Source organism: Macrotis lagotis, chromosome 1 (assembly GCF_037893015.1).
Source record: "Macrotis lagotis isolate mMagLag1 chromosome 1, bilby.v1.9.chrom.fasta, whole genome shotgun sequence".
NCBI lineage: Eukaryota > Metazoa > Chordata > Mammalia > Peramelemorphia > Peramelidae > Macrotis > Macrotis lagotis.
In genome coordinates, this window is record NC_133658.1 from 705,404,026 (window position 1) to 705,427,866 (window position 23,841).

A 23,841-nucleotide genomic window follows, 5' to 3' on the forward strand; every position below is an offset into this window, starting at 1 on the left:
TGATTACAATACCAAAGCAAAGAGGAGTGCTAGTACTTTCAGGTGTAGGGGACCAGGTACCCTTCCTGGGTAAAGACCAGAGAATAGTGATTATGCCTCTCCCTGATACTTCCTGGGATTACCAAATACTTATGGACTCTCAGAACCAGCTCTGAAAACAGCAATACAAAAAAATGCCTGAAGCTTGACACACATGTGGGTGAGGAGAGCACAACCTTAACATAAAGTTCAAAGTAAAAAGATAGGCTGGAAAAATGAAAACAAACAAAAATACTACTATGGTGGCAGAAAAGACCAAGATATAAACTCAGAAGAAAATAGTGTGAAAAAAGTTACAATAAAGTCTCTGAGAAAAATGTCAATTGGATCTGAATCCAACAAAAATTCCTAGAAGAGTTAAAGAGATTCGAGTGGTAGAGGAAAAATTGGGAAAAAGAAATGAGAACAATGCCAGAAATGATGAAAAGAGAATAACAGTTTGACAGAAGAGGTACAAAAATCTCACTAAAGAAGATAATTTCTTAAAAATTAGGATTGGTAGGGGGTGGAGCCAAGATAATGAAGTAAAGGCTGGGACTCCCATGAACTTTCCTCCATAGCACTTTAAATATCTTTTAAGTGATGCCTCTAACCAAATTCTAGAATTGCAGAAATCACAAAAAGACTGAGTGAAACAATTTTCCAGCCCAAGACAACTTGGAAGATCTGCAGGAAGGGTCTGTTTCATTGGTGTTAAAAAGGGCCTACAGTGTAGTTCAGGTTCTGCCAGAATGAACCAGCTCAAACTATCCAGGAACAGTCCGTGGGGCACCTGAGACCCTGGGGGTGCCTGGGTCCATGGCAACTGGGGAGATTGCCAGACCTCTTGGCCCAGGGATTGCCAAAGACACTTGGAGGGTCAGCAGGAATACTCTGCCATACCAGAGTGAATACAGATCCAGTGCAGCACAGGCTTCAGTGCACACCTGGCCCCCAGGGACCAGAGGCAGACTTGGGGAGCCTGTTGCCAGGGAGTCAACTGGCTGTTGCTTCCAGAGTACTCAGTCCATGGATGGTAAGGGGGTTGGAGAGAGATTGCAGAAGTCTCTTTGCTATCTCTGAGTCAGGACTCTGTTACATTGTCCATACCCAGACACTGGTCACAGTCAGAGGCCCTCATCTCAGGAAAAGGAGCAGAAGCATAGCAGAGCTTATTGCCTGCAATGGATAATAACCCTTTCAGGGCAGAAAGGAGTTTTTGTGGTCACTCACAGAGCAGAGCACAGGCTAGGAGAGTAATAATAGTGTCATAAAACCTTGGCAGAATTGGGAACTTGCAGGTAGTGGTGGGGTGTCTCTGAAAACAGCTGCAAAACCCCTCAATAACTTGGGACAGTGCATCTTCCACCCTGGAAGCAGAGCTCTTAACTTAACAAAGAGTTAAAATCAAGTCATACGTTGGGGAAATGAGCAAAGAACAAAAGAAAAAACCTCCAATTACAGACAATTATTTTGGTCCTATGGAGGATCAAAATACACACTCAGAACATAACAAAGTCAAAGCTTCTGAATCCAAATCCTCCAAGAAAAGTATGAATTGGTCTCAGGTTTTGAAAGAACTCAAAGAAGATTTTGAAAATCAAGTATGGGAGGTAGAGGAAAAATTGGGAAGGGAAATGAGAGCGATGTGGGAAAATCATGAAAACCAAGTCAACAGCTTGGTGATAGAGATACAAAAAATGCTGAAGAAAATAACGTCTTGAAAACCAGTTTGAGTAAAATGGAAAAAGCAGTCCAAAAGACTTAAAAAGCAGGACTGGCCAGATGGAAAAAGAGATATAAAAGTTCTCTGAAGAAAATAATTCCTTCAAATGTAGAGTGGAGCTTATGGAAGCTGATGACTTTGTGAGAAATCAAGAAACAATAAAACAAAAACAAAACAATGAAAAATTAGAAAATGTGAAATATCTCACTGGAAAAACAACTCATCTGGAAAACAGATCCAGAAGATATAATGTAAAAATTATTGGATTACCTGCAAGTCATGACCAAAAAGAAGGGCCCTATTAATCATTTTTCAATAAATTTTCCTTGATATCCTATTCACCTGATATCCTAGAAGCAAAGGGTAAAATAGAAATTGAAAGAATCTACCAATCACCTCCTGAGAGTCCAAAATGGAAACTGCCAGGATATTATAGCTAAATTTCAGAGCTCCCAAATCAAGGAGAAAATATTACAAGCAACCAGAAAGAAATAATTCAAATATCATGGATATGTGTCAGGATAACACAAGATTTAGAAGCTTCTACAATGAGGGATTGTAGGACTTTGAATATAATATTCCAGAAAGTAAAAGAGCTTGGATTATATCTAAGAATCAATTACCTAGAAAAACTGAAAATATTCTTTCTGGGGAAATCAATGAAATAGGGGACTCTCAAACTTTATTGATAAAACAACTAGAGTTGAACAGAAAGGTTGATCTTCAAATACAAGACTTAGGTAAACAGAAAGGGTAAATTATGAGGGACATAATGATGTTGAACTGCTTGTATTCCTGTTTGGGAAGATGATACTGATAACTCATATGAACCTTATTTATTAGGGCAGTGTGAAGGAGTATATATAGACCAGACATAGAAAGAAATTAAATTTGAAGGTATACTATATTAAAAAGACAAAACTGATGGAGAAGAAAGAAATGTACTGGGAGAAAGGAGAGGTAGAATGAAGTGAGTTACTTTACATAAAAGAAGCACGAAAAAGCTTTTACAGTGGAGTGGAAGGGTAGAAAGAAAAGGGGAATGAGTGAGCCTTACTCTCATTGGAAGTGGCTCAAAAAGGGAATTACATACACACTCAATTGAGCATAAAAATGTATCTTATCCTAGAGGAAAATAGGAGAGGAAAGGGATGGGAGAAAGGGAACAGGGGAGGGAAGGGAAGGTGTAGGTGATAGAAGAGAGGGAAGATCATGGGAAAAGGTAATCAGATGCAGCACATCTTTGAGGAGAGACAAGGTGAAAGAAGTGAGAGAATAGGGGGTGGGGGGAGTAGACTGGAGGGAAATATAACTTGGAATAGCAACTGTGGGAAAAATTAGAATTTGGCAAGTGAAAGCTAATGACATGAGATATCAAGAAACAATAAAATTAAGTCAAAAGAATGAAAAAATAGAAGAAAAATATGAAATATCTCATTGAAAAAACAACTGACTTGGAAAATAAATTAAGGAAATATAATTTAAGAATTATTAAACTATCTGAAAGCCATGATTTAAAGAAGAGTCTAGACACCATATTTCAATCAATTATCAAGGAAAATCATCCCAGGATAAAATCTTGGACATTAAAAGAATTCACCATTCACCTCCTGAAAGAGATTTCTCAAGTGAAGTTGCCAGAAGAATTAGGATCACATTCTAGAACTCCCAAGCCAAAGAGAAAATATTGTAAACTACTAAAAACAATCCAGAATTGTGATGTCACAGTTAGGTTCACCCAAGATTTAGTGCCTTCCACATTAAAGGAGTAGAGAACTTCTGATATGATATTCTAGAGGGCAGTGGAGCAAGTATTACAACCAAGACTATCCTACCCATCAGAACAGTGTAATCCTTCAGAGGAAAAAGTGATATTTAATTAAATATAGGAATTTTGAGTATTAGTGATGAAAAAATTAGAGATGAATAAAAAATTTGACATTAAAATAAAGACTCAAGAGAAGCATCAAATGGTAAGCATGAAAGAATAATCATAAGGATTCCATAGTTAGACTGTTTATACTCCTATCTGGGAAGATGATTTGTGTAATTTCTAAGAACTTCATAAATAAAATGAGTCTGCATAGAGGCATGGACATGAGTTGATTATGTTGGAATGATCTTTAGAAAAAATCAAGAAGAAAGATAAATGTAATGGGAGAAAAAAGAAAGGACAAGAAGAATAGGGGAAATTTTCTCACATAAAAGAGGTGTGCAAGGATGAACTTTTAAAAATGGAAGGAACTAGTTCAAAGAAAGAATGTATACATATACACAAACATTTCTATACATATTAGTGTTCAGAAATGTACCTTACCCAATAGGAAAATGAGAAGGGAAGCAGATAAGATAAAGGGGGAGGATAATAAAAGGGAAGGCAGATTAAGGGAGACAGTAGTTAGAAGCAATATAGACTTTTAAGGAGGGAGAGGATAAAAAGAGAAACAGAAGAAAATACAATGGAAGGAAATACAATTAATGATCATAACTGATAATATAAATTGGATGAGTTCATCCATAAACAGAAGCAGATAGCAGAATGGATTAGAAATCTGAATTCAACAATATGTGGTCTACAGGAGGCCCTTGACACACATAAGAAACACAGAGTTAAATTAAATGGCTGGAACAGAATCTACTATGTTTCAGGTGAAGTAGAAAAAAGAACAGTAATAGCAATCATTATCTTAGGCAAAGCAAAAGCAAAAATAGGCTTAATTAAAAAACATGATCAGAAAAACTAATATGTTAAAAAGTACCAAAGACAACGAAATAAAAATTTTACAACAATTTTTCTCTAATAAAGACCTCATTTCTCAAATATATACTGAATATAGAACTGAAACAAATTTATTAAGATAAGAACTACTTCCCAATTGAAATGGTCAAATGATACTAAGTTTTCAGAAGAAAAATCAAAGTTATCTATAGTAATATGAAAAATGGTCTAAATCACTATTGATTAGAAAAATGCAATTTAAAACAATTCTGAAGTCTACCTCACACCTATCAGAAATGATAAAAGCTGGAGGGTATGAAGGAAAAATAAATACACTAATGAATTGTTAGCGGAATAGAGAATTAGTTCATCATTCTGGAGAGCGACTTATAACTAGGCCTAAAGAACTATAAAACTGTCTATACTCTTTGATCTAACAATAGCTCTACTATGTCTATATTCAAAAAAGACCAAAGAAAAAGGAAAAAGACACACACACACACACACACACACACACACACACACACACACACACACATATATATATATACATATATATATGTAAAATTTGAAATTGAAGGGATGCTTATCAGTTAGGTAATAACTGAATAAGTTATGGCACATGATTTGATGGAATACTATTATGCTACAAGAAATGATGAGGTTGGTTTCAGAAAAACATGGCAAGACCTATATGAGCTTTTGCAAAATGAAATGAGAAGAACCCAGAGATCACTGTGTATAATTATAGCATTGTTGTAATGATGATCAATTATGAAAGACTTTGCTACTCAGATCAATACAATGATCCAAGACATTTTATTTTTTAATTAATTTTTATTTTTTTAAAATATTTTTATTTACTTATTTTTCTAACAACATGTAATGATACTTTTCACCAATCTTTTTTTATATTTCATCACTCTATAGAGTTTTACATTTCACTCCTTCCCTTCCCTCTCTGTCCTCCCTGACAGAAAGCAATCTAATATAGACTCTACATGTGTACTTATGCTAAACATTAATGATGTTGTGAAAGAAGAATCAAATTCAAATGATCCAAGACATTTTTAAAGTACTTGTGATGAAAAAAATACTGTCCACCTCCAGAAAGAGAACAGATATACTCTGAATGTAAATTAAAATATTTTTCTCACTTTATTTTTCTTTATTTTTTTTAATTAAAACTATCCATTATGGAAAATTGCTTGCCTTCTCAGTGAGCTAGGGAGAGAGTGGGAGGAAGAGAGAATTTGGAACTCAAAATTTAAAAAGAAAAATGTTTAAAATAAGTAAATAATAAATTATTATTTTTAATAAAGAAAAAAGGATAATTGCTGCTATATTCTCAGGACTACTTGTGTATAAAAAACTCTGCATCTCAAAAATTGTATATTGTTCACTAGCCTCTGACCTTTCCTCACCTTGTCCCACTACTGGATGGTTAACTGTTACTTTTATTTATTTTCCCTCTCTTCTATTTCCATGTCTTCTACTACCTTTTGGGTCTACTTCTTTTAGCCATTCCCCTTCCCAATGCAATATCAATTCTAAAGTCAACTGCTAAAATTACCCATCCTCATATCTATATTGAGAACATATTTAGAAGTTAGATAGTTCATCTCAACAAAAACATTTAAGGTCTAATCCATTATCCAACTCAATGAAAGGATTTCAGAAGAAATTTTTGTGTAGAAATTTGTGTTTAGAAATTTTTAATTTTTGTTTTTTTTCCTAGCATGTTTTACTGAATCCCTTTAAAGAAAGAGATACTGTATGATTATTAACTTTATCTTAGTTTCAAGAAAATATGACAAAAATTAATGCTTTGAGCAAAGAAAACACAATAAGCCATCATAAAGTCAGAAATAAAACCTAGATCTGCCAATCTATTTTCTATTTCTTTGCTAATGGACTTTAGTAACTGTAAAGTATCATTGGTTTATTATGTTACATTTATTATTACAAATTGCAGTGACCACTGTTTGGTCCCTTAAAAATGTTGTATTATTATCTAGTTTTTATATCAGTTTCTTCCTAGTATGTTCCTGTCCCCCCCAGTGAACCCTACTTTGTAACAAAGAGAAGCAAAAGAACCAGCCAGCACAGACACTTGTGTCTGACAGAGAATGCAGCATTCTGTACCTAGTCTTCCCCATCTCTCTATGGAGAGGGAGCAACTGTGCTTCAGCATCTGTTTTTGCTCATTTGCATTTGTTCTTTGGAATACCATGAATATCCTTGGATAACTTTTTTGTTAGGGCATAACTCTTGGCCTTATGTATTTGTGTCAATTTCCTTGGAATTTTGGGTTACAGACTATGGGTAAGGTCTGAATCAGATTTCACTGACATATATACAGTATCTTCTCTTAACTTGTACTTTTATTCAGTTGCCAAGAGCAAAAGGTGTCAAACTCAAAACAGAAACAGGGAATACTAAATCATTCATCAACATCATTTGTATTTTGTTTTATTTTTTATTTATTTTGCTGATTTTTTTTTCTTCCATTTTAGTGTTCTGCTGGAAGAGTTGTGGGCTTCATTCATTCCCCAGCTAATATATTTGGGACCTCTAGCCTAATAAATACTGAGATAAGATTTGCCAACATTTGCCAAAAGTAAGTATAAGAGTTAAGACTTGAACCCAAGTCTCCTAACCTCAATTTTTTTCTATGCTGTGCTGCTAAATTTGATATAAAGATATTTCCTCCATTCAAGTTTCTTATATTCAAGGTATATTTATTTCATTTGAGTAAGATCTTTTAAATTTTATGGAATCAAAAAGGATACATTTGATCTTATATTTTTATATTTGATAGTTATTTCTATCCCTGCTTGGTTAATATTTTTCCTTAGAGTTCTGAAAGGGATCTTTTTTTCATGAAGTGACTTTTTTATGTTTAGGTCCTATTTTCATTTTGAACTTAATATAAGCTGCTATTTGAAATTGAGTTACTCCCAAGCTTTCAGGACAGTGGAAAAACTACTTGGATCAAATAATTTGGTCCTTTCAATTTGTAAATTCAAGATCTATAACTCCTTTTAAATCATCAATTCTCAAACATATTTTATGTTATAGCCTAACTAAATTCTCTTCCTTGTGAGTAACTTTACCCATCTTTAGCCTTTATTCCCTTCTCAAGTCAAACTTGTTTCTTGAGTTATCAAATACTAACATATAAGCCTTCTTTGGGCACATTCGATTGTGAACAACTGTGTTGGAATTTGCTTGTTGCTTACAGCTCCAGCAAATCTACTTTAAAATTTTTAGGTTCTTTGAGGTTTATTTGAAGCAGGTTCAAAATGAAAATCTGTTTCTCTAGAATTTGAGCATTTTACTGCTTTTTTCTGTCTCATTTGATTGCAACCAAGACATCAGGCTCATTGGCAATTGTTTATCTTGGCAGAAAGTCAAACCATCTCTTTAGATCTTCTGACTACTTTGGTTTCAGAAACTAATGTTTTGAAAAGAATTTTCCTCAGACTTTAGAGTTTTTTCATCATGAAATTGGTCCTTCTATAAGTAGTGGGAATTACAAATTTTCTCTCCTCATTCTATTGTAACTGTTTAGTTCCTTGTTTGACACATATCGATATGATTTACCCGTAGATAATTTGAATAATCCAAACCACACTGTCCAGGTCAAATGTTTCCCTTTTAGCAGAATGTTTCTCTTGTTATGAAAGGCCTAGGTACAATTTGGGGAATTTCTTATTTTTTTTTAACTGTCATCACTCTGAAGTTTCTTGTCTTCCATTTGTTATTTCTACCTCTTCTATGTAGTTCAAATGCTAAAATAATGAAAAATTTATATTCAGATTAAATAGCATACAAAGGCATTATATCAGTACACATAAGCAATTATAATAGTTGCAAGTTAGCTATCTTTCACCAAAACCTATTTAGTCATAGTCACATTTATTGCCACAGTTAGGATTCTAGCCTGTACTAGGGTACAGGAATACATTTTAGTCAATGGGGAAATGGGAAGAAAGAGGAAAAAAGTAAGAGGAGAAGTTAGAGACATGGTAAGTAAAGGAAGGATTAGTATAAGAGAATAGAATGGAACGAGAAATATACTATTATCATTACCTTGATTGTGAATGAAATGAACTCACTCATAAAATGAATTAGAAAGCAGAATCTAGCAATATGTTGCTTACAAGAAAGACCTGAATTATAAAGATTCATACAGAGTTAAAATGAGGGACTGGAACAAAATCAAGGAAAATCAATAAACACAAAGATAATAAAAAATATTCTTCAATCTGTACTCTGAGCTCATCAGTTTTCTCTCTGGAGATAGCATTGTTCATCACAAATTCTTTGGAATTATCTAGATCATTATATTGATCAGAGTAGCCAAGTCTTTTACAGTTGATCATCATTTAAATATTGCTATTAGGGGCGACTAGGTGGCGCAGTGGATAGAGCACTGATCCTGGAGTCAGGAGTACCTGAGCTCAAATCCGGCCTCAGACTCTTAATAATTACCTAGCTGTGTGGCCTTGGGCAAGCCACTTAACCCCATTTGCCTTGCAAAAACTAAAAAACTAAACAAACAAACAAACAAGCAAACATATAATGAATGAATGAATGAATAAATAAATAGATGGATAGATAAATAAATAAATAAATGTTGATATTACTTTGTACAGTGTTCTCCTAGTTCTGCTTGCTTCACTTTGCATCAGTTCATATTAATCTTTCCAGATTTTTCTGAAACCGTCTTATTTGTCATTTGTTAATACGTAATAATATTTCATCACAATTATATACCACAATTTTTTCAGATATTTACTACCTGATGGATATCACCTCAATTTCCAATTCTTCACAAAAAGAGCTACAATAAATATTTTTGTACATGTACTTTCTTTCCCCTTTTCTTCGATCTCTTTGAGATACATGTCTGATGGCTCAAAGAATATACACAGTTTTCTAGTCCTTTGAGCATAGTTCCAAATTTCTCAATGTGATTGGATCAGTTCACAACCCTACCAACAGTGCCTTGATGTATACATACATATATATATATATATATATATGTATATAATCTGATAGATGTGAAGTGATATCTCAGAGTTATTTTAATTTGCGTTTGTACCCTTTTCAGACTTAGATAAACTTAACCAAAAAAAAAATCAAGAAAAAAGTTAAGGGGAAGAAGATATTTCTTTTTCAAGGCAGTGGGGTTAAGTGACTGTGGGTTAAGTGACTTGTCCAAGGACACACAGCTAGGTAATTATTAAGTGTCTGAGGCCAGATTTGAACTCAGATACTCCTGACTTCAGGGTCAGTGCTCTATCCATTGTGCCACCTAGCTACCTCCAAAAGGTAATTATTTTTTATTTTTTATTTTTCTTTAGGATTTTGCAAGGCAGACGGGGTTAAGTGACTTGCCCAAGGCCACACAGCTAGGTAATTATTAAGTGTCTGAGGTCGGATTTGAGCTCAGGTACTCCTGACTCCAGGGCCAGTGCTCTATCCACTGTGCCACCTAGCCACCCCAGAAGGTAATTTTTTAAAAGTTAGATATGTTCTCATCTATGAATGGAATAAGATAGAAGTGTGTGTCTTTCTTAGTGTTGTATGACACTTAAACTGATCATGTATTAGTACATAAAAATTTGACAAGCAGATGTGAAAAGAACTTTTCTATATCTATCTTTATTGGCCACAGTGAAATTAAAAATATTTTCTATAAAGTCAATGAAATAGGATTAAAAATTAATTGGAGCATTGGTGCTAAGATGGCAGAGTAGCAAGAGGCAGTACAATGAGTTTCCCCCTCAAAATTCTTCCAAACAGACCTGGAAAACCCAGCATACCAGATATAAAAACAATCCAAGAAAAAAGTCATAGTGAGTCATTTTTCTAGCCCTGATTGGTATAGGGAGACAAATAAGAAAACCTTGCTGCCACTGAGGATGAGGTCTGGTCAGGACCTCATGGAGCACTCAGAGATTGTGTACCTGAACAAGAAGGCATCTCAGACCCATACTAACGGACACTCTACACAAGGTATGTTGACAAGTTTACTGATGGCTTTGTTGATCAATGCAATTCTGATCACTGATCCAGCGCAGCCTGAGCAGGAGAGCTTGCACTCTGATGGCCTAGCCTTGGATCATCTTTCCATCATAATAAGACCTCAGAATAAGACTTTAGGCCTAATAAGAGGCCTGTTTAACTGAAATTCCGTATTTTGTATTTTCTTTTAAAATATATTGACAAATGTTGTCAAAGTGAGGTCTGAGTGAAAGTACCATCTCTTTCTGGTGATAGAAACATGGCTGAAGTCTTCAGAGTGCTACTGTATCTAAACATATGTTGATGTTAATGAGAATAATTTAATTATCTTTATATAGTCAAAATTACTAATTTATTTGACATGTGTTAAGATACAAAATGAGAATACAAATATTTTTAGACATTATGTGGCCAGGAGAAGATTTGCAAAGAGATTATAAATACTGTTGATGTTAAAAACAAGTCAGAATGCCTACTAGTCTTATTAGATTAATTTTTTTTCATTGAGAGACTGTGGTGCTAAAGGAACAAGCATTTTTAAGGTTCTATAATATGTAAGGCACTGTGCTAAGCACTTTGCAAATATTTCATTTGATCCTCATAACAACCCTGTGAGGTAGGAAAATGAGGCAAAGGTTAAGTGACTTCTTCCAGATCACACAATTAATGTCTCTCTGAGACAGAATTTGAATTCAGATTTTATGTATTTATATATAAATTTGAACTCAGGTCTTTCTGACTACAGGCCCAGTGCTCTATTATACCACCTAGCTACTTATATATGTATATATATATATATATATATATATATATATATATATATATATATGTATATGTGCACATATATAAATACATTAAATATATTCTTTTGCTTAATTGATATTTTATAAATAATAAGATATTCATATTGAAATCATAGAAGTTAATTAGAATTTTATTTTTGTTGATGTATTTTATTTTTCTGTGAAAACTATTATTATAATTTCCAGTTGCAAATATAAAATAATCTCACCAAAAAAACCAAACCCAACAACAACTATTTTTAGGTTTACTCCAACTTATAACTGGTTTGACTGGTCAAATTACAAACTAATTTGCCTGCTTTTTTCCTAATACATTGCCTAGTGCATCCAAGTAATTGAGCCACTTATGTGTGAAGATAACAGCAAAAGAGAAATAGTTTTATATTCTAATGTCCTATCAATACCCTTTTGAGGGAGAGCAAATGGCACCAGTAATCACCTTAACCTATAAACTTCCCCTTCAAGGAAAGGTTGTACAGTTCAAGAGAAAAGCCCTAAATTTGAAGTCAGAGAACCTGAGTTCAGAATCTAGCTCAGTCAGTTACTACCACCTGTCTGAGAGACATTGGGAGCTTTAGTTCTCTCATCTGTTAAATGAGGGCATTGTAACAGATAACCTTTTGTGCTGCCTTCCAGCTCCAAATCTATGTTCTTAAGATACAGACTTTCACTTAGCAATCTAACTCAGACTTCTTGTTTGAGTTTGATCTGAATTCAAGTCTAACTTCAGACATGTAATAGTTGTGTGACTCTGGTCAAGTTACTTACTACTATTTGTTTCAGTGAGGATAAAATGAGATCATATTTGTAAAGCACTTAACACCACATCTGGTACATAGTTGAAGCTATATAAATGCTTATTCCCTTCCTCTTCTCTTCTTGTGTTTCTGACTACATACCTGTTACCTCTGCTTCAGTTTATAATTTTTATGTTTCTAATCCCAGTTTGATATCCTGATTCCAATTCCTGAGTGATCCCTTATTTAATATTTTAGTTTTGATATCCTTGACCCTAGACAAAGGTCAATGCTACCTAGCCATAGTGACTATGCAGGAAGGACTGAGCCTGAAATATTTCTCCTCCTGAAATATTTTCATCTTTCAAAGGACCTCCTATAGCTCTTAGACAATCAGAGTATTCAAGAGCCAATCAATGCACAACTTACTTCCCAAACCCTTTCCTATGATTTTTATCAGCACTGACAATTTTAAAAGCATAGAGTAAACCATATTTTTGCACTGTGTCAAAAGTCAATAACATAATTTCTTACAAATGATGGAAGAATAAGATTCTTTACAGACTTTTAAAAAACCTCTATTTTAGTTGCTGAATACAGGTTTATAAAGTCAATTTTAGCAATTTAAAACTGGATGTGTCAACCTAATGGAAAGCTACCTATCCAAATGCTGGAATGACTAGTGGAAAAGCTTTAAAGTTCCATTTGTCTGCAGCCTAGCATTACTATAACAGACAGAAAAGGAGGTAAAATACTTATTCAGAGATGTTAGAAAATGCATTTTTTATGTTTTTCTGTTAGATCATTATATTTGTTGGTTAATTGATGCTTGTCCTTCATTATTAAAGAAGTCAAAATGACATCACTATATTAGAAATGAGTTGCATTGTGTTGGACTGTGGCTGATCAGATCATTATAAGCTTGTAATGCTCTACCACAGATCTGGCACAAATTGTCCACATGAAGACCTGGGGTGGTTACTCTAAACTTAAGTATTTCATATTTCCTTTGAACTGCTTCAATTCTGCCTTGCTCATAAAGCACCAGCACCCTCTTGATCAAACTGGACAGCCCTGTGCCAGTGTCTTCCATGCTGCAAGATTTATTCCAAAGTTCTTAAGACTTCCAGAATATCCCTATATTGTTTCTTCTGACCCCTTTGTGAGTATTGGCACTGTGTGAGTATTCCATAAAAACAGTCTTTTTTTTTGGCAGTCATATACTGGTCATTTGAACCACGTGACCAGCCCATTGTAGTTGTGTTTTCTGTATTAATGTCTGAATACTTGGCAGTTAGATTGAGAAAGGACCTCAGTATCTGACATCTTATCCTTCCAGGTGATTTTCAGAATTTTTCTAAGACAATTTACAATATATTTGTACAAATCCAATCCAATTCAAAAAGATTTTAGATAGCATGATAAAAACTAGGCATAGACTCACATCTCACACTCTATACCAAAATAAGATCAAAAAGGGTACAGGATTTAGACATAAAGGGTGATACCAGTTAAGAGATAAAGAAACACTTTGTCAGATCTTTGGAAAAGGGAGGAAATTTATGACCAAACAAGAAGTAGAGAGCATTATAAATAGTAAAATGGATGATTTTGACTCTATTAAATTAAAAATGTTTTGTACATCTAAAACCAATGCAGCCAAGATTAGAAGGAAAACAAAAGGCTGGGAAACAATTTTCATAGCTAGTATTTCTGATAATGGTCTCATTTCCAAAGTATATAGAGAACAGAATTAGGGTTATGAGGCTACAATTCATTCCCCAATTGATAAATGGTGAAAGTATATGAACAGGCAGTTTTCAGATGAAGAAATTAAAACTATATATAATCACATGAAAAAGGCTCCAAATCATTTTTGATTAGAAAAATGCAAATTAAAACAACTATGAGGTACCACCTCACGCCTATCAAATTGGCTAAGATGACAAAAAAAGGAAAATGATCAATGTTGGAGAGGATATAAGAAAATTAGGACATTAGTGCATTGTTGGTGGGGTTGTGAACTGATCCAGTCATTCTGCAGAGCAGTCTGGAATTATGCTGAAAAAAACCAATAAAACTGATCTACCCATTGACCAGTAATAACAACACTAGGCCATAGACAAAAGAAATCATGAAAAATGGGAAAAGTTCCATGTTCAAAAATATTTATAGCAGATCTTTTTGTAGTGGCAAAGAATTGGAAATTGAGGTCTACTCATCAATTGAGGAATGTCTGAATAAATTATGGTACACGAATACTATGGAGTACTATTGTTCTATAAGAAACCATGAATGGTCAGACTTTAGAGAAGATGCTGAGCAAATGGAGCAGAAGCAGGAGAACACTGTATACCTTAATAACAACACTGTAAGATGATCAGCTATGATGGATTCAGCTTTTCTCAGCAGTTCAGAGATCTATGACAACTTTGGGAGACCTCTTATGGACAACACCATCCAAATCCAGGAGAAAAAGCAACAGAAACAAAACCACAGAATCTGAATTGTATTCTGTATATTGTTCACTTTTTTAAACCTTTTTTTTTCTTTTCTGTTTCATGATTTTCTTTCCTTTCCCTTAGCCTTAATTCCTCTTATACAAAAGGACCAATATTTATGTTAAACAGATATGTACATGTACAATTTGGGGGGGGATAGGAGGAAAGGGAAGATGGTAGAAAAATGTATAACTTATAAATATGCAAGTAGATGAATGTTGAAAAACTCCAAAAGCATGTAATTGGAAAAAATAAAATAAACATATTTTTGTTTTAATAAAAAATATTTAGAATTTAAAGACAAAATGAAAAGTATACTGTCTTTAAAAAAGTTTAATTTTATTATAACTATGCAACAATAATTAGATGTATATGGATATATGGCTATATATGCATATACATACACATGTATATGTAGACACACACACACATATATATATATATATATATATATATATATATACATATATATAAAATCATTTGAGGAGAGAGATAAGACTAATAATTAACAGAATCAAGAAAATTTTACCAATAATGATGGCACATGAATTAAGTAGCCATTCTGCAATTGATTTGTTTAGCATAGTGCAAGGCACTTCATAGATGTTTATTGATTGATTAAAGAAAATCCTCACAAATTCCATTTTTTACTATAATAATAAAAATATATGTTTTAAAAATCTGTTGTAAATATATTTTTGCAAATTGATCTTTCCTCTCTTTGGGATATATATTTTTAAGGAATTATTGTCTTTAGTAAGATTTTGTGCCTTTTCTAGTTGGCCAATTCTTTTTTTAAGGAGTTTTTTTAAAGTGAATTTATGCATCTCTTTTCCCAGTTGGCCTATTCTTCCAAGAATTACTTTTTTCAGTGAACATGTTTTGCTTCTTTTGCCATTAGACCAAATCTGCTTTTAAAAAAAAGTGTCATATCCTTCTGTATATTTTTGTGACTTTTATTATGCTATTAATCTTCTTTTCATAGTTTTCTCCCACTACTCATTTTGTCATTTTTCCTCTACCACTCTTATCCTTTTCTTTAACTCTACAGGAATTCTTGTTGGCTTTGGATCCAATTAGTATTTTTCATTAAAGGTTTGTTTGGAGCTGTTTTCATGTTGTTGTATTCATCTGAGTTTATGTCTTGATCTTCCCTGCCTCCACAATAACTTTTTTATGATCAAATTATTTTTGTTATTATTTTTCATATATTATATTTATATATTTTATATTATATAATATATATTCTATATTTATATAATATATTTTATATGTTTATATATTTTATATAATATATTTGTATATTATATTATTATATTAATCTATTTTTTGTTATTATTTTTTCCAGCCTGAATATTTTTTTTACTTTATCTTTATGTTAAAATTGGGCTCTACTCTCCTAAGGGTGGGGAAGCACCAAACCAAGCTTCAAACTTTTTTGTTCTGCTGTTTTCAAAACTAGTCCTGGAATCTGAAAGTTTTTGATGCTCTCAGGTGTTGCAATTCAGGTAGAGGTATAGTTACTGTTCTCATGGACTATATTCTGATATTTATCCAACAAGGGTCTCTGGTCCCCTGTTGCTAAAAGTGCTAGAACTCTTTTTGCCTTGGACCTTTGACCAGGAGCCCTGCTCTCTTGTGAATTTATGACTACTAGCACTCCTTTCTATTCTGAAATTGCAACTCAGAATTGCTAATGTGCAATTAAGTTGGCAATCAGAGCCAGTTATACCTAATATACTAATATACTAATACCTGACAAAAGGTTCCCTCTTCTTTCTATTACAAGTTTTATGATCTATTTATTGTCTGGAGACTGAGAACCTTTAGAGCTTCTGCTTCTACTATTGCACCAGCTATTGCTGCTATCACATATGAGGGCTCTGGATAGTCTTCCACTGTGGTGCCACAAATTTCTCCTGTTATTCTTTTAATTTTTCTTAGGCTGAAAAAATTTCTCACCTCAACCTTTGCTGGCTTTGCTGCTCTAAAATTTGACTTGAGGAATTATTTTAAAGTTCTTTGGAGGAGAATGATGAGAGAATGCAGTTAGGTTGTCTCTAATCTGTCATTAGATCTGTTTCCTAACTTGAATTTCTTTTCTTGGAAATATCTAGATATACCCTTTGGTCAGTTATCTTTTGAGGAATGACTATTGTTATTGTATTTGAATTAGTTTTCTTGTATATCTTTGATAGCCCATCAGAGAATTTTGCTGAAAAGATTTTTTCCCCTCAGTTAATTGCTTTCCTTCTGATTCCAACTATTTTACTTTTGTTTGCATAACTACCTTCCAATTTCAGGTTAATAAAAACCATCAATTTTAAATGCGGTCACTTCTTTAGCCTATGTGAGTCAACAACTCTTCCCATATCCAAGTTGTGAAAGATAACTCTTTTCATGCTCTTCTAAATTGTTTATAATATAATTTTTTATCCTTAGAGCAAGTATATATTTTGAAATTAGTGCACAAACTGTTGATTCAAATACAATTTCTCCCAGACCAGTTTCTAATTTTTCCAGCAATTTTTCTTGAGTAGTTAAGCAGTATTATTTTTATGTTTATTTATTTTGAATTTTACAATTTTCCCCCTAATCTTGCTTCCCTCCCCCCCCACCCCCCACAGGAGGCAGTCTTTGTCCTTAACATTGTTTCCATGGTATACACTAATCTAAGTTGAATGTGATGAGAGAGAAATCATATTCTTAAGGAAGAAAAATAAAGTATAAGCGATAGCAAAAATTACGTAATAAGATAACAATTTTTTTTTAAATTAAAGGTAATAGTCTTTGGTCTTTGTTCAAACTCCACAATTCTTTATACATTACTAAAATATTCTCGTTTAAGAGTAAACATAATACCCCTCCCCCCCAAAATATAGACCTTTATGAGAAATAAAGTAAAAGAGAAAAAAATGTTTCAGTCTGTGTTCTGATACCATCAACTCTGTGTCAGATGGATCACATTCTTTATCATAAGTCCATCACAAAAGTTACTTCCATATTTTTCCACAGTTGCTGTTGCTGATTATAATTCCCTCCATTCATTCCTCCCCAGTATCATATATTATATTTTCTCTCTACTTTCACTCTGTCCCTCTTCTAAAATGTGCTGTAGGGTAGCTGGGTGGCACAACAGACAGAGCACTGGCCCTGGGGTCAAGAGGCCCCCAAGCCCATATACCACCCCAAAGACTCAAAAACACCCTGCTCCATGGTCCTGGACAGGCCACCCAATCCCAGCACCTTGCAAAAAAGTAAAACAAATAATGTGTTATATCTGACTATTCTCTCCTATGATCTACCCTCTCCTCTCTCACCCACATACCCCCCTTTCCCCCTGTCCCCTTCTCTCCTTCTTACTCTAGATGGCTATACCCTATTGAGTGTGTGTATGCTATTTCCTCTCTGAGCCATTTCTGATGAGAATGAAGATTCCCTCATTCCCCCTTTGCCTTTCCTCCCCCTTCTATATCATTGCAAAAAAACCTTTTATATGAAATATCTTAGCCTATTCCACCTCTCCTTTCTCTTACTCCTAGTACATTTCCCTTTTAGCCATTGACTCCATTTTTACAATGTATTATATCTTCAAATTCAGCTCTCTCCTGTGCTTCATCTATAAAAGCTCCTTCTACCTGCTCTATTAAATGAGAAGGCTCATGTGAATATTATCAGTATCATTTTTCTATGCAGGAATAAATACAGTTCATCATCATTAAGTCCCTCATAATTTACCTTTCTCCTCCACTATCTATTCTCCACCTGAATCTTTTATTTGAAGGTTAAACTTTCTGTTCAGCTCTGGTCGTTTCAACAGGAACATTTGAATTCCTCTGTTTCACTGTAAGTCCATCTTTTCCCCAGGAAGAGGATGTTCAGTTTTGCTGAGTAGTTGATTCTTGGTTGCATTCCAAACTCTTTTACCTTCTGGAATATTATATTCCAAGCCCTATGAGCACTTCCTTAATGTAGCTGCTGCTAAGTCCTGTGTGATCCTGACTGCATCTCCACGATATTTGAATTGTGTCTTTCTGACTGCTTGTAATATTTTCTTTTTGACTTGGGAATTCTGGAACTTGGCTATAATATTTCTGGGTTTTTTTTTTTGTTGTTGTTGTTGATCTCTTTCCAGATATTTTGCCCTTTGCTTCTAGGATATCAAGGTAGTTTTCCTTTAGGAATTCTTTAAAAATGAGGTCAAGGCTCTTTTCCTGATCATGACTTTCAGGTATCTCAACAATTTTAAAATTATCTTTCCTGAATCTATTTTCCAGATCAGTTGTTTTTTCAATGAGATGTTTCACATTTTCTTCTAATTTTTCATTCTTTTGGTGTTGAAGTATTGTGTCTTGATTTCTCATAAAGTCATCAGCTTCCTTTATCTCCATTCTATATCTAAAGGATTTGTTTTCCTCAGAGAGCTTTCTTATCTCCTTTTCCATCTGGCCATTTCTGCTTTTTAAAGCATTCTTCTCAACTTTTTTTTTAACTGTTTTATCCACTTGTCCTAAGCTGGTTTTTAACATGTTATTTTCTTCAGCATTTTTTGGATCTCCTTGACTAAGCTGATGGCTTCATTTTCATGTTTTTCTTACATCTCTCTCATTTCTTTTCCCAATTTTTCCTCTATCTCCCTTACTTGATTTTCAAAATCGTTTTTGAGCTCTATCATAGCCTGAGCCCAACTTCCATTTTTCAGAGTCTTTAGTTGCAGAAGCTTGTACTTTCTCATCTTCATATTGAGTATTTTGATCCTCCTTGGGATCATAGACAAAGTATTTGTCAGTGGTCCAGTTCCTCTTTTTTTCCCCCTCTGCTTACTCATTTCCCCAGCCTATGCCTAGTTTTGGAGTGCTTTCTGAGCTTTTGAGTATTATTGGGACACCTCCCCCCCACAAGTATCTCAGTGTGTAAGACTCTAATTGCTCTCCTGGTCTGTGAATGACTACAAGCACACCTCTCTGACACGGGGCTGGGAGGGGACCCTGTTCTACGGGGGGACCTAGACTTCAATCAGGATCTGAATGTGGTCAAAGCCCTAGAGTCCTGTTCCAGGGACAGAGGACAGACCTTGGACGTCTCCCTCTACTCCCCTACCTTTTGTGGGCTGTGCACCTAGTGCACAGCTGCCCAAAGGCTCCTGCTTTCTGGTTCCTGCTTTCTGGCTCCTGCTTCTGTTTCCTGGATCTGGGCTGCCTCAGCCACCTGCTGAGTGCTGTAACCGCCCTAAGGACCTGGACTTCACACTTGCTCTGACAGAAGCCATCCCACTGATCCTCCAAGTTGTGCCCAGTACTCCCTGGGGTGCAGGTCAGGAAACTGCTTCTGCTGCTGGGAGCCATGACTCCCAGGTGCCCTGGGGCTGTTCCCAGGAGGTTGAAGTTTCTTCACTCTGGCAGGAGCCTCCCCTCTAACCGCATAGAACAAAGTTTTCCACTAGTTTCCAGGTTGCCTTTGGCTGGAGAATTGACTCATTGACTGTGGGTTCAGCTCTCAAAAATTTAGAGTCATAATTTGTTAATTTTTGAAATATTTTGGAGAGAGCACCTAGGAGAAGCTTTTCTCTTGCTGCTGTCTTGACTCCACCCCTCATTAAGTAGCATTTTAATTATTTTAGTTGAATCACTAGGGTTCTCTAACAGTCATAACATTTTAAAAAACTAATAATATTATTTCTTCTCTTCCCATTTTATTCATATATTTTATTTTTTTGTCTTATTGGTGTAACTGGAATTGCATTAAATTACAGAGGTGACATTGTATATCTTTGCTATATTATATAGTTCAACTTATTGAAAAAGTTTCTACTGTTTTTCCATTAAATTGATGCTAGTTCTTAGTTTTAAGCATTAATCATATTAAAGGAAGATTTATTTATTACTATGCTTTTTATCTTTTTAGAATACTAGTTATATTTTGTGGAAAACTTTTTGGTATCTATTAATATTTTATTATTTTTAATATGGCCTGTTATATTTATATTTTCTTAATATTGAATCATCCATATATATGGTATAATTAATTGTTTTTATTCTATATAATGTTTTGTCACAACCTCTTTTTTAATATTTTCTTCAATATTTTTCATTAATAACCTGGCTTTATTGATTTTGGGTATTTTTGTTTTGACTTCTCTCATTCCCCAGATTAATAATTTTCTTTTCTCCTCATTAGTAAAGATTTCCCATTTTTCATTTTTTATAATGGTGATTTAGTCTTACTTTTTAAAAAATCAACTGATAGCTTGTTTCCTTTATTAATTAAAAAAAACAAATCTTAGTTTTTATTGATCAATTCAAAAATTTTATTGTTTTCAATTTTATTTCATCTTTGATTTTCATGATTTCTATTTTTTAGTTTAGTTATGGTTTTTTGATTTATTACTTTTCTTGGTAGTTGCTAATGTTTGAGCTGCACACCAGTTCCTTATTTTATTATTTCTCCCTTTTGTTGATGAAAGTTTTAAGAGACTCAAAATTCTGTCACTGGACTGTTTTGACTGCAACCCAAGAGTTTTGACATATTATTCGTTGTTATCTTTTCCATCTGTTATATTGATAATTTACTCTTTGATCTAATAATTTTTATGATGGAATTATTTAGTTTCCATATATATTTACTTCCTTCCTTCAAAGATGCTTTACTCTGTATAATTTTTATTGCATTATAGTCAGTAAGGAAAGTCTTTAATATTTCCTTTTCTCCCTGGTATTTATTTGTGGGGTTTTTATACGCAAACATGTGGTTAATTTTTGTAAAGATGACATGTGTTATTGAAAAATATATTTATTCATTTATATTCCCCTACTATCACTAGAGATCTGTCATATCTAGAATTTCTAAAATTCTATTTAGATATTTAACATTATTATTGTTGTTATTGTTATTATCATTATTATTATTGGTTATATTTCTCTAAATCTGAAAGATGCACATTGATACCCCCAAGTATTATAGTTTGACTACCCTATTTCTTCCTGTAATTCAACAAATATTTTCCTTCAAGATCTTAGTTACTATGCCACTTGTTGCAAATATATTTTGATATCATTTCATTGTTTTTAGTACCTTGGACCATAATGTTGCTTCCTTATTTATTTCTAATAATTTCTATTTTCGTAGTTGCTTTATCTGAGATGTTGATTGCCACCTTTGTGTTCACCTGAAGCATAATCAATTCTATAGTTTCCCTCATTTTAACTCTATGTGAATCTTTCTGTTTTTAGTGTGTTTCTTATAAACACCATATGGTTAGATTCTGCTTCCTAATTCATTCTATTTCCTTCCATATTGTTGAGTTAATTTCACTTATCTTCACTACTATTATTGTTAATTATGCTTCTATCATATTACCCTTACATTTTTCTTATGAAAAATAACATGGTTCCTGCCCATAAGGTGATTACAATCTAGTAAGAGAGATAAGACACATACATAAATGAATATAATATAAGATAGATTGTAATTAGAGTGACAGCAAAGGAAAGATTTGTATAAATTCTAGAAGGAAATCCAGAGAAGAGATTGCAATCATTTGAAGGAACTGGCAAGGCTTCATGGCCTAAGCTCTTTGAGAAAAAAGAATAGATTTCAGCAGAGAGAAATATAGGACATGGCATTTCCCTCACCAACATCAAGATTTCGGGTGGTTTGTTCTTGTCCTTTGTCATCAAAGAAGACCAAAATGATATCACTATGTTTGAGACCAATTACAGTGTGTCAGACTGTGGCTGATCAGACCAATACAAACTCAGAATGGTCTACATCTGATCAGACACAAATTCTGCCTTCCTCATAGAGCACAGCACTCTCTATGAGAGTAATAATCCAAAGTGCTTTTATGATGCCCTGAAAACTATTTATGGACCAAAGACCTATGATACATCTCAACTACTCAAGCTATACAATAATTCTCACAAAGTAGTAATCGCCAAAACTATTTGGCATTGTTTTTTTAAAAAAAAAGTGAAAAAATTATCCATAGAACAGATCAGGTACCCAAGAACCAGAAGCAATTGAGCATGGCAGAACACCACTCAACTACTCAGTGCTAATGGATGCACTTTGATTAACAGTAGGGACTTGATCCTAGAGACTTGGCTGAACATTTCCATAGAGTTCTTAACAGACATCATCAATCAATACATCAGTCATCGACCTCAAGTTGAAGTCAATCAGTCCCTAGCTAAAGTTCCAACTGAAGAAGAGGTTTTGAAATACCATTAGGCTCCTTTCAAGTGACAAAGTAGCTAGATCTTGGGTAACCAATTCTACTGAGCTGGGTAAATGAATATTAGATGATAGGAAGATTACTCAAATGAGGCCAGGGATACACCCAAAATTAAGATAGGTAAAAGACTTAATTCAAGAAACTAAAGCATTGAAAACATTTTGTTTAATAACCATTTAGGCCCTGAGAAACCAAATGACTTGCCCATGATTTATATTGCTAGTAACTTGTGGAACCAGAAATTAAACACAACTGAGTTAGGTTTTTTTATTACATTGCTGTTTCCCTCTAATATCAGTAGTGATATAGTATTTGCAAGGAATTTATAGAAACAATAACAATGTAATGTCAATAAATTTGTTCATGTTATTACTTTGTTATTACCAGCTGAACATCATGTAATGTCAACAAGAAGAAAAGCTTCCTGATCAATAAGAGTGAATACAGAAGATATGGGGATCATTTATTTATTTCTTCATCAGGAATCATTCCTACTTGAAAGTTAAGGGATTAGCTTTCATCTAACCTCTGAGTCACAGTTTTGCATCTTTAAAAGGGATAAAATAACATTTGCATTACCTATTTCATAGAATGGTTGTGAGAATCAAATGGAACAAAATATGTAAAATGCTTTATTATCTATAAAGCACTAGGTGGATATAAGCTATTTTTATTATTATTGTTATGCTGAGATCAAAGGTAAGTTGCCTTATTAGCACCTTATATTGTGTTAGGTTTGTGGTGAACAACCTACTAAGAGAAATATTCCTTAGTGGGTCAGAGAGTTAATAAATTTTCAATTCTAATAACACTTGTAAATGAGAAATCAATACTTGTACAAAGGGTTTAGGATGAGAAAGGCAATGTTTTTCTATAAGACAACTAAATAAAGATCATAGACACATAACTGCCACAGACTTAGCTTTCCATACAAAGCCTGGTTAACAGTAAAAGATATAGATAAGCAACCAGATGAAAAATGTAAGCTGCTTGAGACCTTCCTGGTTCCTTGACCTTGGAATCCCCTATCTCCACCTTTAGGTTAGACTTTTTTCTGTTGGCTAAGGA

The 23,841-nt window shown here is 33.8% G+C and overlaps 1 long non-coding RNA gene across 1 annotated transcript; it reads left to right on the forward strand.

The window, feature by feature from the left end:
- Positions 1-3,536: 3,536 nt before the first annotated feature.
- On the forward strand, positions 3,537-23,508 carry LOC141523473 (uncharacterized). The gene is made up of 3 exons (XR_012478496.1): positions 3,537-3,717; positions 6,980-7,083; positions 23,161-23,508. It is a non-coding gene; the product is annotated as an uncharacterized LOC141523473 (long non-coding RNA).
- Positions 23,509-23,841: the final 333 nt, after the last annotated feature.